Source organism: Notechis scutatus, chromosome Z (assembly GCF_049901735.1).
Source record: "Notechis scutatus isolate UNSWTSFEM ecotype Mainland chromosome Z, rNotScu1.2, whole genome shotgun sequence".
Classification (NCBI taxonomy): Eukaryota; Metazoa; Chordata; class Lepidosauria; order Squamata; family Elapidae; genus Notechis; species Notechis scutatus.
This window is the reverse complement of record NC_142025.1, coordinates 59435400-59450762: the sequence shown is the minus strand read 5'-3', so window position 1 is coordinate 59450762 and position 15363 is coordinate 59435400. Positions and strand designations below refer to the sequence as shown.

Here is a 15363-nt window from a genome sequence, read left to right as displayed (position 1 = left end):
AACACACAAATTATCATTATTCATTACATGTTTAAACCTTTTTCCCTTGTAAATTTAACAAGTCAGATAAATTATGATTCTGTTTTAAACCATTTCCATATAATATACCAAAACCTCTTATTCAATTTCTCTTTACTTCTCTTTACTCTTATTCAATATCATTATTATTATTTCATCTGTTTCTTTCTGACTTAGTTACCATTATTCTCATTCTATATTTCTACAAGTTTTACCAATTCTCCCCCAAAAAAGACATATACACACAACACACAAAACATAAAAAAATATCTTTTGGAAAGTAACTTGGACCCAGGTGTCTCTCTCTTCATGGACTTCAATTATATTCATGCTCATCTTACATATCATTACTTATTTTATTTACCATTCTAAGCCTTCTATATTAACTTCTCCACATATTTCACACTTCTTAATTCTACCTTAATTAATCATCTTAGTTTAAATCATTATATTTGTATCTTTTGTCCATTTTTTATCATCCCTTTGTCTCATCCCTTATGAAAAAAAAGAAAATCAGTTTCTCCTGAAATCATTAATCAGAGTATGATGCCTTTCTATCTCCCCCTAAGTTAATCAAATTAATCTTTAAAGTAATATCTAATACCCAATCAGATTTTGCTTGGTACATTCTATCTAACTAATACATCCAACACAATTAAGTGCATAATTAGAGAATAAATCCAAATATTAAAAAGAAATACTATAATAAAAATTTTATAATAACATCAATACCATAATTTTATTAAACTCTTTAATTAAAACAATATTCTAAACCTCTCCTATTATTAAGTTTTAAAACCAATCATTTTTAAACATTTTAACATTTTAATCTCTTATCAACTCTTAAACCATTGCAATACTACCATCTCATCTTATGTACCTTGCAAAATCTTTTTTTTTTTTAAATTATACTTTATCCATTATCCATAAAAATTCCTTTTTTCCATTTAATTTCAAAACGTTGTAGCTTTTCTCCACCTTTTCCTTTCTTTCTTTTCCCAACAAACCTTTCTACCCCCTTCTTCTAGCCTCTGCCTTACCGGCTTCCCTTCTCTGTCGTATTTCTTTTCCCTTTGTTTACAATCATCATATTGGTTTTGCACTTTATTTTTCCCTTTCTTAAATGTTTTTTAGATCTTAAGTCCTTAAATCCTTTAGTTTTCTTCTTTCTCTTCTTTTCTTTTCTTTCTCTCTTCCTTTTTTCTGGATCAAATTCTGAGATTCATTAAAGATGGCTCCTTCCTTTCTTTCTTGTTCCTCTGCTGTCTTCATCTGTTGTAATTTTTGTTGATAATTAGTAAGCGCCATTTCTAAGAAAAGGAAAGCTTCTTCCACACCATTTCTTAGTTCCTCAACAGAAAGAGCCATTATAAATCTTTTCTTTTCTTTTCTCCTTCTTTCTTCTTACAACAACCAGAATATTCAAAAGAAAATAAAAAAGATAAAACAGTCCCAAAGTTATCAATCAGTCCAAACCAAGGCAGAGTTCTCACTTTCTCCTTCTGGGGTGATATCAATCAAAGAGAAAGAAAGTCCAAATCTGTTTAAAGTCTTGTTACAATATATTCTAGTCTTCAAATCCTTAAGGCATCTGCTCCAACAAATCTTAGCATACAAATATTTTCTTTTTAATCCTCTCTCTTCCCACTCATCGCTTAAAACCAATTTCCACCTAAAAAAAATAGGTTTCTTAATATCCAGTTATTTATTCCGTAGGAAAAGAGGGAAAGCTATCCTTTCAGCACCTTCCAGCAGCCGCTTTTTTCCCTCTTCTGGCAGGTATTATTCAGAAAGTCATACTTTTCAGGAATTTTATTAAATATGTCTTAGAGTCCTAGGAGCCAAGAAAAAACTTTCTCCTCTCAATCACTTTCTCCACTTCCTCCTGCGCATTCTTACCCGGCTGCCAGCTTCTTTGTGGCGGCCATTACGGACCGCCGCTGCACCGTCCTGGGAAAGGGGGTTCTGCCGGCCAGGAGGGGGTCTGCAGCACCCCCAAACCCTTCTCCGGATCCCCCCTACCTTCAGCTGCCCCTGCAGGGCAGCCTAGCTCCGTACCCGGCTGGGTCGGAGCCCCAAAAACGGCTAGCGTGGCAGGGATCGCGCAGCTTCGCAAATCCCTGCCGCTCGCGAAGCCGACAAACCGGAAGTCCGTTGCATATAGCTTTTAAAAGGTCACCACCTCCAATATATACTACATAAATATGACAAAATAAATAAATACAAAATTATGCCATATATATGACACAGAGAAACAACAAAGTCTAGTTTGAGTTCGGATGTATACATGTACAAGTGAGAAAAATGAATCTTGTGAGTTTACCAGATGGATGGCATAGGGAACAAATCTGTTACAGAATCTGGAAATCCAGTAACAGAAACAGACTGTAAAGTGGGTGTATGGGGTCTCGAACAATGCTTTGAACCCTAAGGACATGGCACTTATAAAAGGTATCCTGAATAATGGGAAACAAGCTTTCTATAATCTTCTCAGTTGTCCTTACCACTCTCAGTATGGATCTTCTATCTGAGGCACTACTGCCACCAAACCAAACAATGACACAGTTAAAATGTTCTCAATCATGCTTCTGTAAAAAGTGATCAGGACAGGAGAAAGATATGCTCTCCTCATCTGGCTCAGGTAATGCAGGATGACTTGTGGAGACACCTATTCAGATTGTTAGTTATGTGCAACCCCGGATACTTATTACTGTTGACAACCTCTACAACTGCATACTTGAAACTGAATGGAATATGACTATACCAGCTTTTTCTAAAATCTACAATGATCTCCTTTATTAACATTTAGAACTAGGTTACTTTTATTTGTAAGTAAAGAGAAAGCAGTATTTCTTGAATGTTTATTTGTTAGGTGCAAAAATTAAAGATAATGTACAAGAAATAGATATTCTCTGTTGGGAAACCATTTTCATACAATTTATTAGAGGTATTGAAAAAAAAGGAACTCAAACTCTTCCACTTCTAGTTTTCATTATGTTTGAACCAGTCCCTCCTGCTCAGTTTCTTCGACATGGCGCAGCATGCCAGAAACAATCGTGGATAGTATTTCACAGAGTGCTAAAGATGCATTGTAGTTTTTCTGTCTTTATTCCTACCCATTTTATCCTTTTTTCCCAGATGTTCACCACTTTGTGTATTTATCTCCATTTCGTTACCATAGAGACTTTGTATTCATTGAGTTTCAACAAGGTTGCCATTGGTAATTTTACTACATTCCCACAACATCTAGGTAGATAATTTGGTGGCATCATGAGAACTCTAAATAAAACAGAACTGTGGAATTGTATCACAACCCCAGCAATTTTAAGATGTGTGGACGAATTCTCCAACCAGCCAACATTGACTGCTTTTAAACTAAAATAATAAATGTTTAAATAAAGCACAAAGAAAATGTTAGTAGCACTGTAACAAAAACAAAACATCCAGTTCTTTCATTGCGGAGCAGCCAATTTATTGAAGTATTGATAGTCCTCAACTTACAACAGATTGCTTAGTGACTATTCAAAGTTACAACGGCACTGAAAAAAGTGATTTATAACCGTTTTCACAGTTACAACCTTTGAAGCATCCCCAGGCTCATATGATCAAATTTCAGATGCTTGGCAACTGATTCATACTTATGACTGTTGCTTGTGTTCCAAGGTCATGTGATCACCTTTTGCAACCTTCTGACAAGCAAAGTCAATGCGGAAGCCAGATTCGCTTAACAACCAAATTACTAACTTATCAACTGCAGTGTTTCACTTAACAACTGAGGCAAGAAAGGTCATAAAATGGGATAAAACAAATGTCTACACTCAACAGAGATTTTGGGCTCAATTGTGGTCGTAAGTCAAGGACTACTTGTAGTGTATTTCTCTTTCTGTGTTTTGTGTATGCATGTTATGTGTGTTAAATATAAAGAAAATGATCCTTTAAAAGAATAATAATTATCGAAGTTGCTGTCTCAGGTAGTTCCATATACAAATGTGCACTGTTCATAACAGTCTTGGGGGCTCATCTGGGATACAGTGGCAGTAGGAGGCATCAGGATAAGAGAGGAAGACATGTCTCATTGAGCTCAATGGTTCTCACTGAACACTTCGCCTGGTAAAGAGAGACCGAGCTTGTAAATAACAAAGTCTTACTAGAAGGTCCATGAGGTCTTGAGATTCAATCAACTGGGCAACTCTGTGCATAGACCAGGGTAAGAAACAGAGGGCTGTTAAAGTATTACCCTGGTGGGTGGGAAAACCCTTTGTGTCTGTGAGATTTGATTGACAGATAATGTGAGACATACTTGAAGTACAAAGCAAGTGTGGACTCCAGTTCTGTTCACTCACAAGGGAAACAGGATGAAGCAGAGGATGGTTTGATTAAACTTGGAGAGAGTGTGGTCTCTAAGATGGTCAACAGAGGAGGCAAACAGGCCCAGAATAAAAAGGGAACGAGATTCCCAGACAATCCAAGCATTCCCCCAGACAGTATTTTAGGGGTGATGTTGAAGAATTAGAAATACAACAGTAAGACTAGAAATAAGGACAGGAAAAGAATGATACAGTACTGTTATTTTGAATGACCAGTATATCCCATTAAAGGGAGTGGTGTCTTCTGGCCAAAATATGGGAGCTATGAAGACTGATTATGCCAAGCCTTAAAGGTGCACGTCAATGGCAGACACATTCTGAGGAAGTCAGATTATGCTGCTTGCTGGATTCCAGGTAGCATATTTGTAGTGAGAGAAAACAGAGACAGTGACACAGATGAAGACATTACATTAAAGAAATGGGACCCTTGTTATAAAAATAATTCAACAAAAGATGAACATAGACAAACCACAAGCAATAAATCTTACTTTGCTATCAGAGGTTTATTTCATGAGCAATTTGGAACATGAAAAGCCATCATAACAACATTTCTGTAAGATAGTATTTACTAACAACCCATTGCAATGAGGTCCAGAAATGAAACTCCAGAAAGGATAGCTACTATCAGTGGCCCTGATTTGAGATTTACCCCCTTCTTTTATACCCTTCTTCTTGTGAAGCCCACCCAGTGGTATGTAATCTTACTGGATGTACTTCCCTATTCCCTTATACTGTCCATCAATTAATACCCACTTGTAGGTATATACCAACTCGCTTACCAATTACTACTTTTAGTTCCCTTTTTCTCAATGTCCCAGACATTCATGATCCAAAATAGCTCTATTTTTTTTTATATATTTTTTATTTTTTAAAAAGACAAACACTAACAAACACAAACATAAAACATCAACATAAAACCATCTTTCAAAATACAGTGTGTCGGTTGGTATATTTCTTTTGTGCAATGTCACAATATCAACGGTCTTCCCTTCCAAACATACATTCATATTACCTAGGTCAGGGGTAGGCAATTAATTTCTGTCAGGGGCCACATGGAAAATCAGATCTGCGTTCGAGGGCCGAACCAATTTTATAAAAGGCCATTATAAAGGGCCCATTATAAAATGCAGCAAATTATATATAATAATCATTTACCTGTTCAGTGGGAGAAATCCAGTCTGTCTTGGGCTTGAACAAGTGCACTGAAATCTGGCAGAATATCTGAGGTGGCTATGCGAAGGACAGCTGAGAGGTGGTCATCAGTGATAGAGGATCTGTGTCTGGATTTGTTGAACTTCATCACTGAGAATGTCTGTTCACATATGTAGGTAGATCCAAAGAGGACTAGAATTTTCAGAGCATGTCTCCTCATGTGTGGAAAGTTCTCCTCTTTGAGTGATGAGTAAAACTCAAGCAGTGGGACAGACCTAAAGTGCGCTGCCAGAAGTGTGTCAGACTGCAAGTCAATGAGTTCCATCTGAACATCACTGGGTGTATTACCCACATTGCAGCTGAAGGGAGAAGAAACCATGTCCATTTCACTCTCAAGTGTTTTGAAATCTTGAAATCGCCTTGAAAACTCAGCATGCAGTGCTTCTAACATGGATGAGTACCTGTGGAGGTGATCAGCTGATGGTTTGGCTTCCTTCAGTGTTGGCATGTGAGTAAGAATATTGTTCCCCATTTGGCTTGAGAGAAGCTGCAACTTTCTCATGAAAGCCTTCACTGCGCTGTACATTTCATGCACAAAAAGGCCCTTGCATTGCAGTTGGACATTCAGGTCATTCATCCGAGAAGTCACGTCCACAGCAAAACCAAGGTCTGCCAGCCAGTCTGCATCTGAAAGCTGAGGGATGTCATTTCCCTTGTTCTCACAGAATTGCCAGATCTCCTCTCTCAGGTCCCAGAAAACTTTCAGGACTTTTCCCAGGCTCAGCCACCTGACATTTGTGTGGTAGCTGATGTCACGATGTTCAGACTCATTTTCCTCCAATAGTGCAACAAACTGTCTGTGATTCAGTGCTCTTGCTCTGATGAAGTTAACGGTTTTAGTTACAACATCAACAACATGGTTCATTTTTAATACTGACCTACACAACACTTCCTGATGTATAATACAATGCAAAAATGTCAATTTCTGCTCAGGGTTAATTTCGATAACTTTATCCTGCATTCTCTTCAAAAGTCCAACATTTCTCCCCGTCAGATTTGGACAACCATCTGTTGTCACACCTACAAGTTTGTCCCATTTCAGTCCCAACTTGTCTAAACATGCATTTACTTCCATTAGGAAATCACTCCCTGTTGTTGTCTCTTTCATTGACTGCATGGCTGCCAGTTCCTCCATTATTTTGAAGTCTGCAGTGATCCCACGTAAGAAGATGAGTAGCTGGGCAGTGTCTCGTACATCGCAGCTCTCATCCAGAGCCAGGGTAAAAAAGGAAAATGTAACCGCTCTGTTCTTCAACTGAAACTCCAAATTTCCTGCAATGTCTTCAACCCTTCTCATCACAGTACGCCGGGACAGAGGGATGTTCTCAAATGCACCCTTTTTCTCTGGACATATTAGCTCAGCAGAGTCCACCAAACACTCTTTAATAAACTCTCCGTCAGAAAACGGTTTACTTTGTTTAGCTATTTTATGAGATATGACATAACTTGCTTTGGTAGCTGTATCTCTGGATGTGCTAAGTTTTGTAAAAAGTGTTCGTTGAGTTTGCAGCTTGGATAGCAAATTCTCTGACTCCTTTGCTCGCTCTTGGTCAGACAAGTTCCTATATTTATCCTCATGTTTGGTCACATAGTGGCGATTCAGATTATAATCTTTCAACACAGCAACAACTGTACCACAAACTAAGCAAACGGCTTTGCCTTTGACTTCCGTAAATAAATATTTAGCAGTCCATGTCTTGTTGAAAACACGGCATTCAGAATCAACTTTCCTTTTTTTAATGTGAGCCGACATTTTGGGGGGAGCTTAGTGGGTGAAACCCCTCCTAAAGAATATTAACCCCCACTATACTACAGATCCAATCCCAGGTTCCCAGGTAACCTTCGTGCAAGGGGCACCGCTTGGCGAACGAGAGAGAATGAGCCAGTGAGGAGAAGGAGGAGAGGCAGGCGCAAAGCGAGGCGAGGCGCGCCGGAAAGAGGCGCTTTGTGGCCTACTAATACTGAATCTAAAACTTGATCGAATTCCTCACTTTCTGCTGAGCCCACATAAATGATTTTCCATTCCAAATCTACATTGGAGAAAAAAGACTTAAATAAAACATTCAAAATTTTGGTCTTCCAAGCTCCCCCCCTCCCAACAGTAACAAAACCCCTTCCAAACCACCATCTCTTTGAACTTGAAAACAAAAAACCCTAATACTTAGCTTTGATCAAATCAAGCTCTTACAACCAAATGCTGAAGTCAGTGGCACTTACTGAAAATTAGTTGGGTGGGGAGGGTAATTGAAGTTTCAATTTCGAATTACAGCAAGCAATTCTCCAACACCATTTCCTCCGCTCGAGGGGGAAGAGAGAAGGAAAGGAAAGGAGCTCTTTGCCCACCAGTTAAGTCTCAGTTTGCAAGGCTTGAACTGACTCGGTGATTTTATTTTGCTACTGAGGTTAGCGAAAACTGGAATTGCTCCTGAGCTGGCAAGGTCCGATCACCGAAGCGCTCTTCCAAAAGAGCAGCTTCCGGAAGCAAAGTAACAACACAGCTGGTCCTGCTACTACTTTCCACGCTTTCCAATCACGAGTCCCAGGAGAGAACAAACAGCAAACCACGCTCAGGGGCATCCAAGCCCACCTAAAGCTAGGCCGCTGCTGGTGGAGCCTTGCCCTGCCTTGGTGCCCCATTTCCCAGCTCGGCGGTCCTGTTCGGGCGGCACTTTAAAAGCCCTCCTCCTCGCGTGACGCGCCCGACGAGCCGCTCACCACGACGGCGGCAACATGGCTGCTCCCAGCACCCGAGCAACTTCCCAGCAACTTGCGGCTTCCTTTTTCCTCGCGGGTGCTCGCGCCTGGCCCCGAGCCACGTGGCGGAGGGGAAACCCAGAGCACCGCCGGGTTGCCTCCTCCAAGCAGCCCGCCCGCCCGCTGGGCGGAACCCTTCCCGCTCCTTGGCGGGAAGACGCTCCCGCCTGCAAACCTTGCCTTTGCAAAGTTTAAGCCTGGAAGCCCCAGAAAAAAAAGGGGGATCGGCAGGGACTCACCTTCGGAGAGGTCACACTCGAACTCCCAGCACCTTTGATTTCGAACTCCCAGCACCTTTGCAAAGTTCTTCTTTTCTTTCCTACCCCGAGAGCACTCCGTGCTGTTTTGCAGCTTTGGGGGCCACGCAGCGCAGAGCAATATGCCATGCTCAGCGATTTTTTTTCAGAGGCAGGCCGGATTGGACAGACCAACGGGCCGGATGTGGCCCATGGGCCGTAGTTTGCCCACCCCTGACCTAGGTCAACTATGCATATTATATTATGTTATATTGTGTTATTATTGTATCGTTATTAGACCCAACTATAAATTTATATATTCCTTATTGAGCAAATCTCTATTTTGACAAACCTGGGATCATACAATTCATTTCTTATATTAAATTATATAACATCATTGCATCATATTATCTTACATATTATACTATTCCTTTCAGGGGTGGGATTCTACCAGTTCGCACCTATTCGCTAGAACTGGTTGTTAACATTCGAAGCAGTTCGGAGAACTGGTTGTTAGAAGAAATTACTGGCCTAATCCTGTAAGGAAGGCAGGAAGGAAACATTCTGGTGTTGCTTACAGAAACTGCCTCTCCGTTAACCCTTATCACATTCTTGGCAGGACTAGACTTCCTGTCTCAGGAACCTCTCTGGAGTTTTTTTCCCCTCCTTTGCTGGTACTTTGCTTGAGTGGAGTGACCATTCAAAGTTACAATGGCACTGAAAAAAGTGACTTATGACAATTTTTCACACTTATGACTGTTGCAGCATCCCCACAGTCATGAGAAGCCAGGCGAGGAGATGCATGCCTCAATGTGAGTGATATTGAATTGGCCAATAACATGACCACCAAGCCACGTTCAGCTGGTCACATGACCACCAAGCCATGTCCACCAACTAAGCCACACCCACAGAACCAGTTGTTAAAAAATTTGAATCCCACCCCTGATTCCTTTCCATAACATAGTTTACTTCTCTATTTTCTTATCTAGCCACTGATAAAATAAATCCCAAATTTTATAATATTCTTTATCTTCTTGCTCTCTGATTGCTAATATCAATTTACTCATTTCTTCACATTCCATCATTTTCTTAATCACCGCTTCTTCTGTTGGAATTTTTTCATTCTTCCAATTTCTAGCAAATGCAATTCTAGCCGCTGTTAACACATTTATAATCAAATATGTCAATTCTCTACTGTATCCTTCAGGCAAGATACCCAATAAAAATATTTCTGGTTGTTTTGTCATTTTTTTCAAGCCATGTATGAATCTTAGTCCATTATCTCTTAGCTTCTACACATGTCCACCACATATGATAATATGACCCAGGTATCTGATGACACTTCCAACATCGCTCCAATTTATTCTTGAACATCCTTGCTATTTGTGCTGGGGGTAGATGCCACCTGTAAAACATCTTATACAAATTGTCTTTATACGCTACCAACATTGTCAATTTGTAATTTTGAGACTATAATTTTTGCCATTTATCTAAATCTATCCCATATCCAAAATTCCTCCCCCAGGCAATCACTGTTTCTTTAACTTGTTCTTCCTCCAATTTAATTCCAAGTCAATAATCATAATTTTTTAAAATCATTTTCTCATCAGTACCTTTCATCCAATTCTGTAAGTTCATTATAAAATCTCTCTGTTTTTACTATCTTTATCATACCTAGAATGTATTTGCATATATGTATGCCAATTCATCTTAATTTTTTGCTCCTCTAGTTCTTGTTTAGATTTGAGTTCACCCTTTTCATTTAAAATTTCACCATATCTGTGTGTTCCATTCTATAAACAACTGGGTATGCAAATGCTTCTGTAGTTGACAGCCAGACTGGAATTTTCATATAATATTGTTTTCTTATTTTTTCCCATATCAACAATAAAGAATCTCATATATAATGTCTCCTGAAATAACCATGAGTTTTACCTTCTTTATACCATAGAAAAACATGCCATCCCAGTAATAGATCATGACCTTCTAATATTAATAATCCAACATTCCTTAACAAAACCCATTCTTTGACCCATTTCAATGCCGTCGCCTGATAATATAATTCCCAATTAGGTAGGCCAAATCTCCTCTTATTCTAGCATCTTGTAACAACTTAAGTTTAATTCTTGCCTTCTTCCCCTGCCATATGTATTTCAATATTATTTTATTTAAATCCATAAAAAAATCTTTCCCTAATTTAATTGGAATAGTCTGGAACAGATATAGAATCCTTGGTAATATATTCATCTTAATTGTGGATATTCTCCCTATCAGAGATAATTGTAGATTCTGCCAGTTTTTTAGATCTATCGCAATCTGTTTTTAAAGTTTAACATAATAGTCTTCTTTCAAAGCTCTGCACCTTGCAGTGAAATATATTCCTAAGTATTTTACTTTATTTATAATCTGAATGTTCAGTACTTCTATCAAAATAGCCTTTTGTTTTCCTGTCATGTTCTTAACTAATATCTTGGTTTTATCCTTATTTATTTTCAATCCTGCCACGTGTCCATATTCTTCAATTTTTTTGAACAATTTAGACGCTGATTTCAATGGTTCCTCCAATATAAAAACCAAGTCATCCGCAAAGGCTTGTAGCTTGTATTCCTCCTTTTTTATTTTCATTCCCTTTATTTCCCTATTATCTCTAATATTTCTATTTAATACCTCCAAAGTCAATACAAACAGTAATGGCAACAAAGGACATCCTTGTCTAGTTCCTTTTTCAATATTTATATTTTTCATCAACTCTCCATTAATCATCACTTTAGCAGATTGTTTTTTATATATTGCCTCAACTGCTTTTATATTTTTTTCTCCAAAGCCCATCTGTCCCATTTTTGTAGTATCATAAACTGCCAGTTTACATTATTGAAAGCTTTTTGCACATCTAAAAATACCAAGGCCATTTACTTCTCTGAATGAGTTTCATAATATTCCAGAGTGTCCAAAATTATTATGTTATCTTTAATCTGTCTCTTAGGCAGAAATCCATTTTGATCAACATGTATAAAGTTATTCAAATATCATTTAAGTCTTTCTGCCATTATTGAAGCAAAGATTTTATAATCTGCATTTAACAGGGAAATAGGTCTATAATTTTTAATCTGTTGTAAATCAGTGTCCTCTTTTAGTATCAAAGTAATATGTGCTTCTGTCCATGAATCAGGTATTTTAGCTTTCAATAAAACTTCATTCATCACTTCAAGCATTATATTACTCAACGGATTCTGTAAGGTCTTATAAAATTCAGCTGGAAGATAATCCAGGCCTGGAGCCTTCCCAATATTTTGTCTGTTTAATGCTTCTGTCAGTTCCATCATCGTTATTTTCCCTTCTAACATTATCTTAATATCTTCAGGTATTTGAGGTAACTGCTTCTTGTAGATATTGTTTACTTTTTTTCTTCTTCAATATTCTCTTGCTTATACAATGTCTCATAGTACTTCTGTACTATCTCTTTCTTTTCCTCATTTCCATTATGACTCACACCTTGATCATCAATCAGCTGTATTATCTTTTTTGCTTCTCTTTCTTTTTTCAGTTTATATGCCAACCATCTACCAGGTTTATTCGCGTTTTCAAAAAAAAATTGTTTGGCACTTCTAATTTTTTGAGCTAATTCTTCTTTTTCTGTCAACTCTATTTTATGCTTAATGACCTCCATTTGTTTTTTGAAAATCATTTTTTGTAGATATTTTTGCAATTTTTCTCAAGTTTCCTGTATTCACCCTTTAATATCTGTTGATTCTGTCTTTTCTTAATATTTATTTTTCTTGTATAATCTATAATCAAATCTCTTGTATAGGCCTTCATGGTGTCCAATAGGTTCTGCAACTAAGTTTCCTTTTTATTCTCCTTAAAGAAGAATGCCAATTCTTCTTCCATTTTCTGTAAGAATTCTTTTTCTTTCAAGATTACATTATTTAAAGTCCATCTTGATCTTTTCCTTTGTCCTTGACATTTGATCCATATTGGGTTGTGGATCCAAGTACTTGCTTCAATATTAATTTCTTGTATATTAGAAATTATTTCCAATGACATCCAAATCATGTCAATTCTAGACCAAGATAAATGTCTATTAGAGTAAAATGTATATTGTCTACCTTTAGAGTTCATTTCTCTCCAAACATCTCTAATCCTAACTTCCTCCACCATCTTAAAAAAGGTTTTTGGAAGTGTCTTTCTACACTTTTTGTTAAGTTTCTGTGTTTTATAGTCCAATTTTGTGTCTACTATAGCATTAAAATCTCCCAACATGCACATATTGTCATATTCCAATTCTACTATCTTCTCATGCAACTTTTTGTAAAATTCTTCTTGTTTTTCATTTGGTGCATAAATTGCTACTAAAAGGATTTTCAAATTATTATCCATTATTTCCACCATCAAAATTCTTCCTTCTTTGTCTGTATAAATGAATTTGGCCTTAATTGTATTCTTTATGTATAGTACTACTTCTCTTTTATTTTGTTGAGCCAATGAGCCATATAAGTCACCAATTCTTGGATACTTCAGCATTTGAATATGTTGTTGTTTAATGTGGACTTCTTGCAGGTAGACTATATCTAATTTAAATTTTTCTAACTTGTGGAGTATCTCTTTCCTTTTGATGGGTGAGTTTAATCCATTTATATTAATGGAAATCAATTTCTTTTTCTTCTATTGTTTATATTTTATATGTAGGATTTATTGCTTTTGTTGATCTTTGCTCTCTAGGTTCTCTAGGCTCCTCTCTTCCACCAACTGCTCCTTCTTCTTGTAATATTTCATCTTATTTTTCTTTGCCTCTTAACTCCACCATCTCCCTTTGGGATTTATCTGTCTCCTGTTCCTGTCTTCTCTCCTCTTCTTTCCCTCTAAATAATTCATCATAGAATAGTTCTGCCTTCTCTATTGAATCCAATCTATGTTGTTGTTCTAGCCCAGTGATTCCCAAAGTGGGCGGTAGGGGGGCGCTAAGAGGCAAGGGGCCCAGCAGGGGGGTGTTAAGAGGCATCAGGGGGGTGTTTGAGGTGCCAGCCCTGCAGGCTTACTGACTGATGGCCACGCAGCCCATTGATTGTTTCATCATTCTGTAGCTGGCACCTCGAATGTGGAACTCGTGCGGCAAACCTTGCCAAGCCTGGGGGGGAGAGGTGGGAGGTGGTGGAAAGGGGGTGCCTTAGCTTGCAGGCTGCCCTCTCCAGTGGTGGAGGCATGCCAGAAGGCCCAAAAGCAAAACCCTCCCAAGCATGCAGTGGAAGGGGTGGGTGGTCCGGCATTAGGGCCCCCTTCCCCAGAGGAGAAAAAGGGAGTGTGCAGTGCCTGCCTGGCCTCCGCCTCTCCAGCCAGTCAGGCTTGCACACAGGATGCGGGTGAGTGCAGCTGCAGCTCTCCAAGGCTCAGTTTGGTTTGGCTCTAAATGGACAGCCTGGATCTAGAACCTAGCCTCCCTCTGCAGCCGGTTCTTCCGACTGAGCCCTGCGCTTGCTTGCTTGTTTGCTTGCTTTCCAATTCCCACTCTGGCTTTGCTCTACTTTCCCAAAGTGCCACCGCTGTCTCATTCTTTCTTTCTGTCTGTCTGTCTGTCCATCCGTACGTCCGTACGTCCATACATCCATACATCCATACATCCATACATCCATACATCCATACATCCATACATCCATACATCCATACATCCATACATCCATACATCCATACAAAAGGTCTGCCTGTCTGTCTGCCTGCCTTCCTGCCTACCTACCTACCTACTTGCCTTCTTTCTGTCTACCTACCTACCTACCTATCTACCAATATAGCTCTATCTATCTATCTATCTATCTATCTATCTATCTATCTATCTATCTATCTATCTATCTATCTATCTACCTACCTACCTACCTACCTACTTATCTATCTACTTATCTACCTATCCATATATTCATCCAAAAGGTCTGCCTGCCTACCTACCTATTTACCTACCGACCTACCTGTCTCTGTCTCTCTCTCCATCCATCCATGTTCGAAGCGCCAGCCCCACAGGCACATTGAGAAAGTAGAGCAAAGCCAGTCTGGGAGGGAGGAAGGGTGTATGTAAATTACAAGTAGAACACACACACACACACACACACACTCCCTTCTAATCCTGCCTGAGCAGGTGATTGGACTAGACTAGATATCTCATTATCTTTCTCCTCCCTCCCTCCCTTCTTCTTTATTTCTTTTTCTTTCTGTCCCTTCCTTCCACCCCCCCTTTCTTTGTCCCTTTTTCTTTCTTTCCCTTTTCTCTTTCTTGTCTTCCTTCTCTCTTTCTCTCTCTCTTTCCCTCTCTCAGGCTCACTCCATTGAATTGACTTGCTTGGGCAGGTCCCTCTGGTGCAGCGGGCTCAATGGGGTGGACCTGCAGGGCCGGCACCTAGAACGCGGCAGTGCCAGCACATTTGAAAAATAGAGCAAAGCCAGAGGTCAGTAATTTTTGCTGCAAAGAATCACAAAAGCTTCTGGATTGTGCCCAAGAAGGGACACACATGTCAATGCAATTCAGCAACATAAAATAAAGAGATACAAATAAAACAAATCAACAAGAATCGGCAAAGCATCTCTGATTAGATTTTATTCACTACTAGAATCTAATCAGAGATGCTTTGCCGATTCTAGTCCAGTGACTAGAAGGGTTAGAAGGGAGTGTGTGTGTGTATGTGTGTGCATGGCTGTCAAAACTCCAAAACCAGGTCAAGTATCTCTGGGGAGGCCAGTCATAAATTAGAACACTCGCTAAATGACCGGCCATTAAGTGAGGACCACTTGTTTGC

The 15363-nt window shown here is 39.0% G+C and overlaps 1 long non-coding RNA gene and 1 pseudogene across 3 annotated transcripts in view; one reads left to right on the top strand and one right to left on the bottom strand.

Moving 5' to 3' along the window:
* Positions 1-15363, top strand: part of LOC148128889 (uncharacterized) — a 264294-nt gene that overhangs the window by 34700 nt on the left and 214231 nt on the right. The gene's annotated exons all lie outside the window — the stretch shown is intronic.
* Positions 5545-8580, bottom strand: LOC148128891 (general transcription factor II-I repeat domain-containing protein 2B pseudogene; annotated as a pseudogene). Its single transcript, XR_015745711.1, has 2 exons — positions 8313-8580; positions 5545-7627 (listed from the first exon to the last, which is right to left on the bottom strand). The product of XR_015745711.1 is annotated as a general transcription factor II-I repeat domain-containing protein 2B pseudogene (transcript).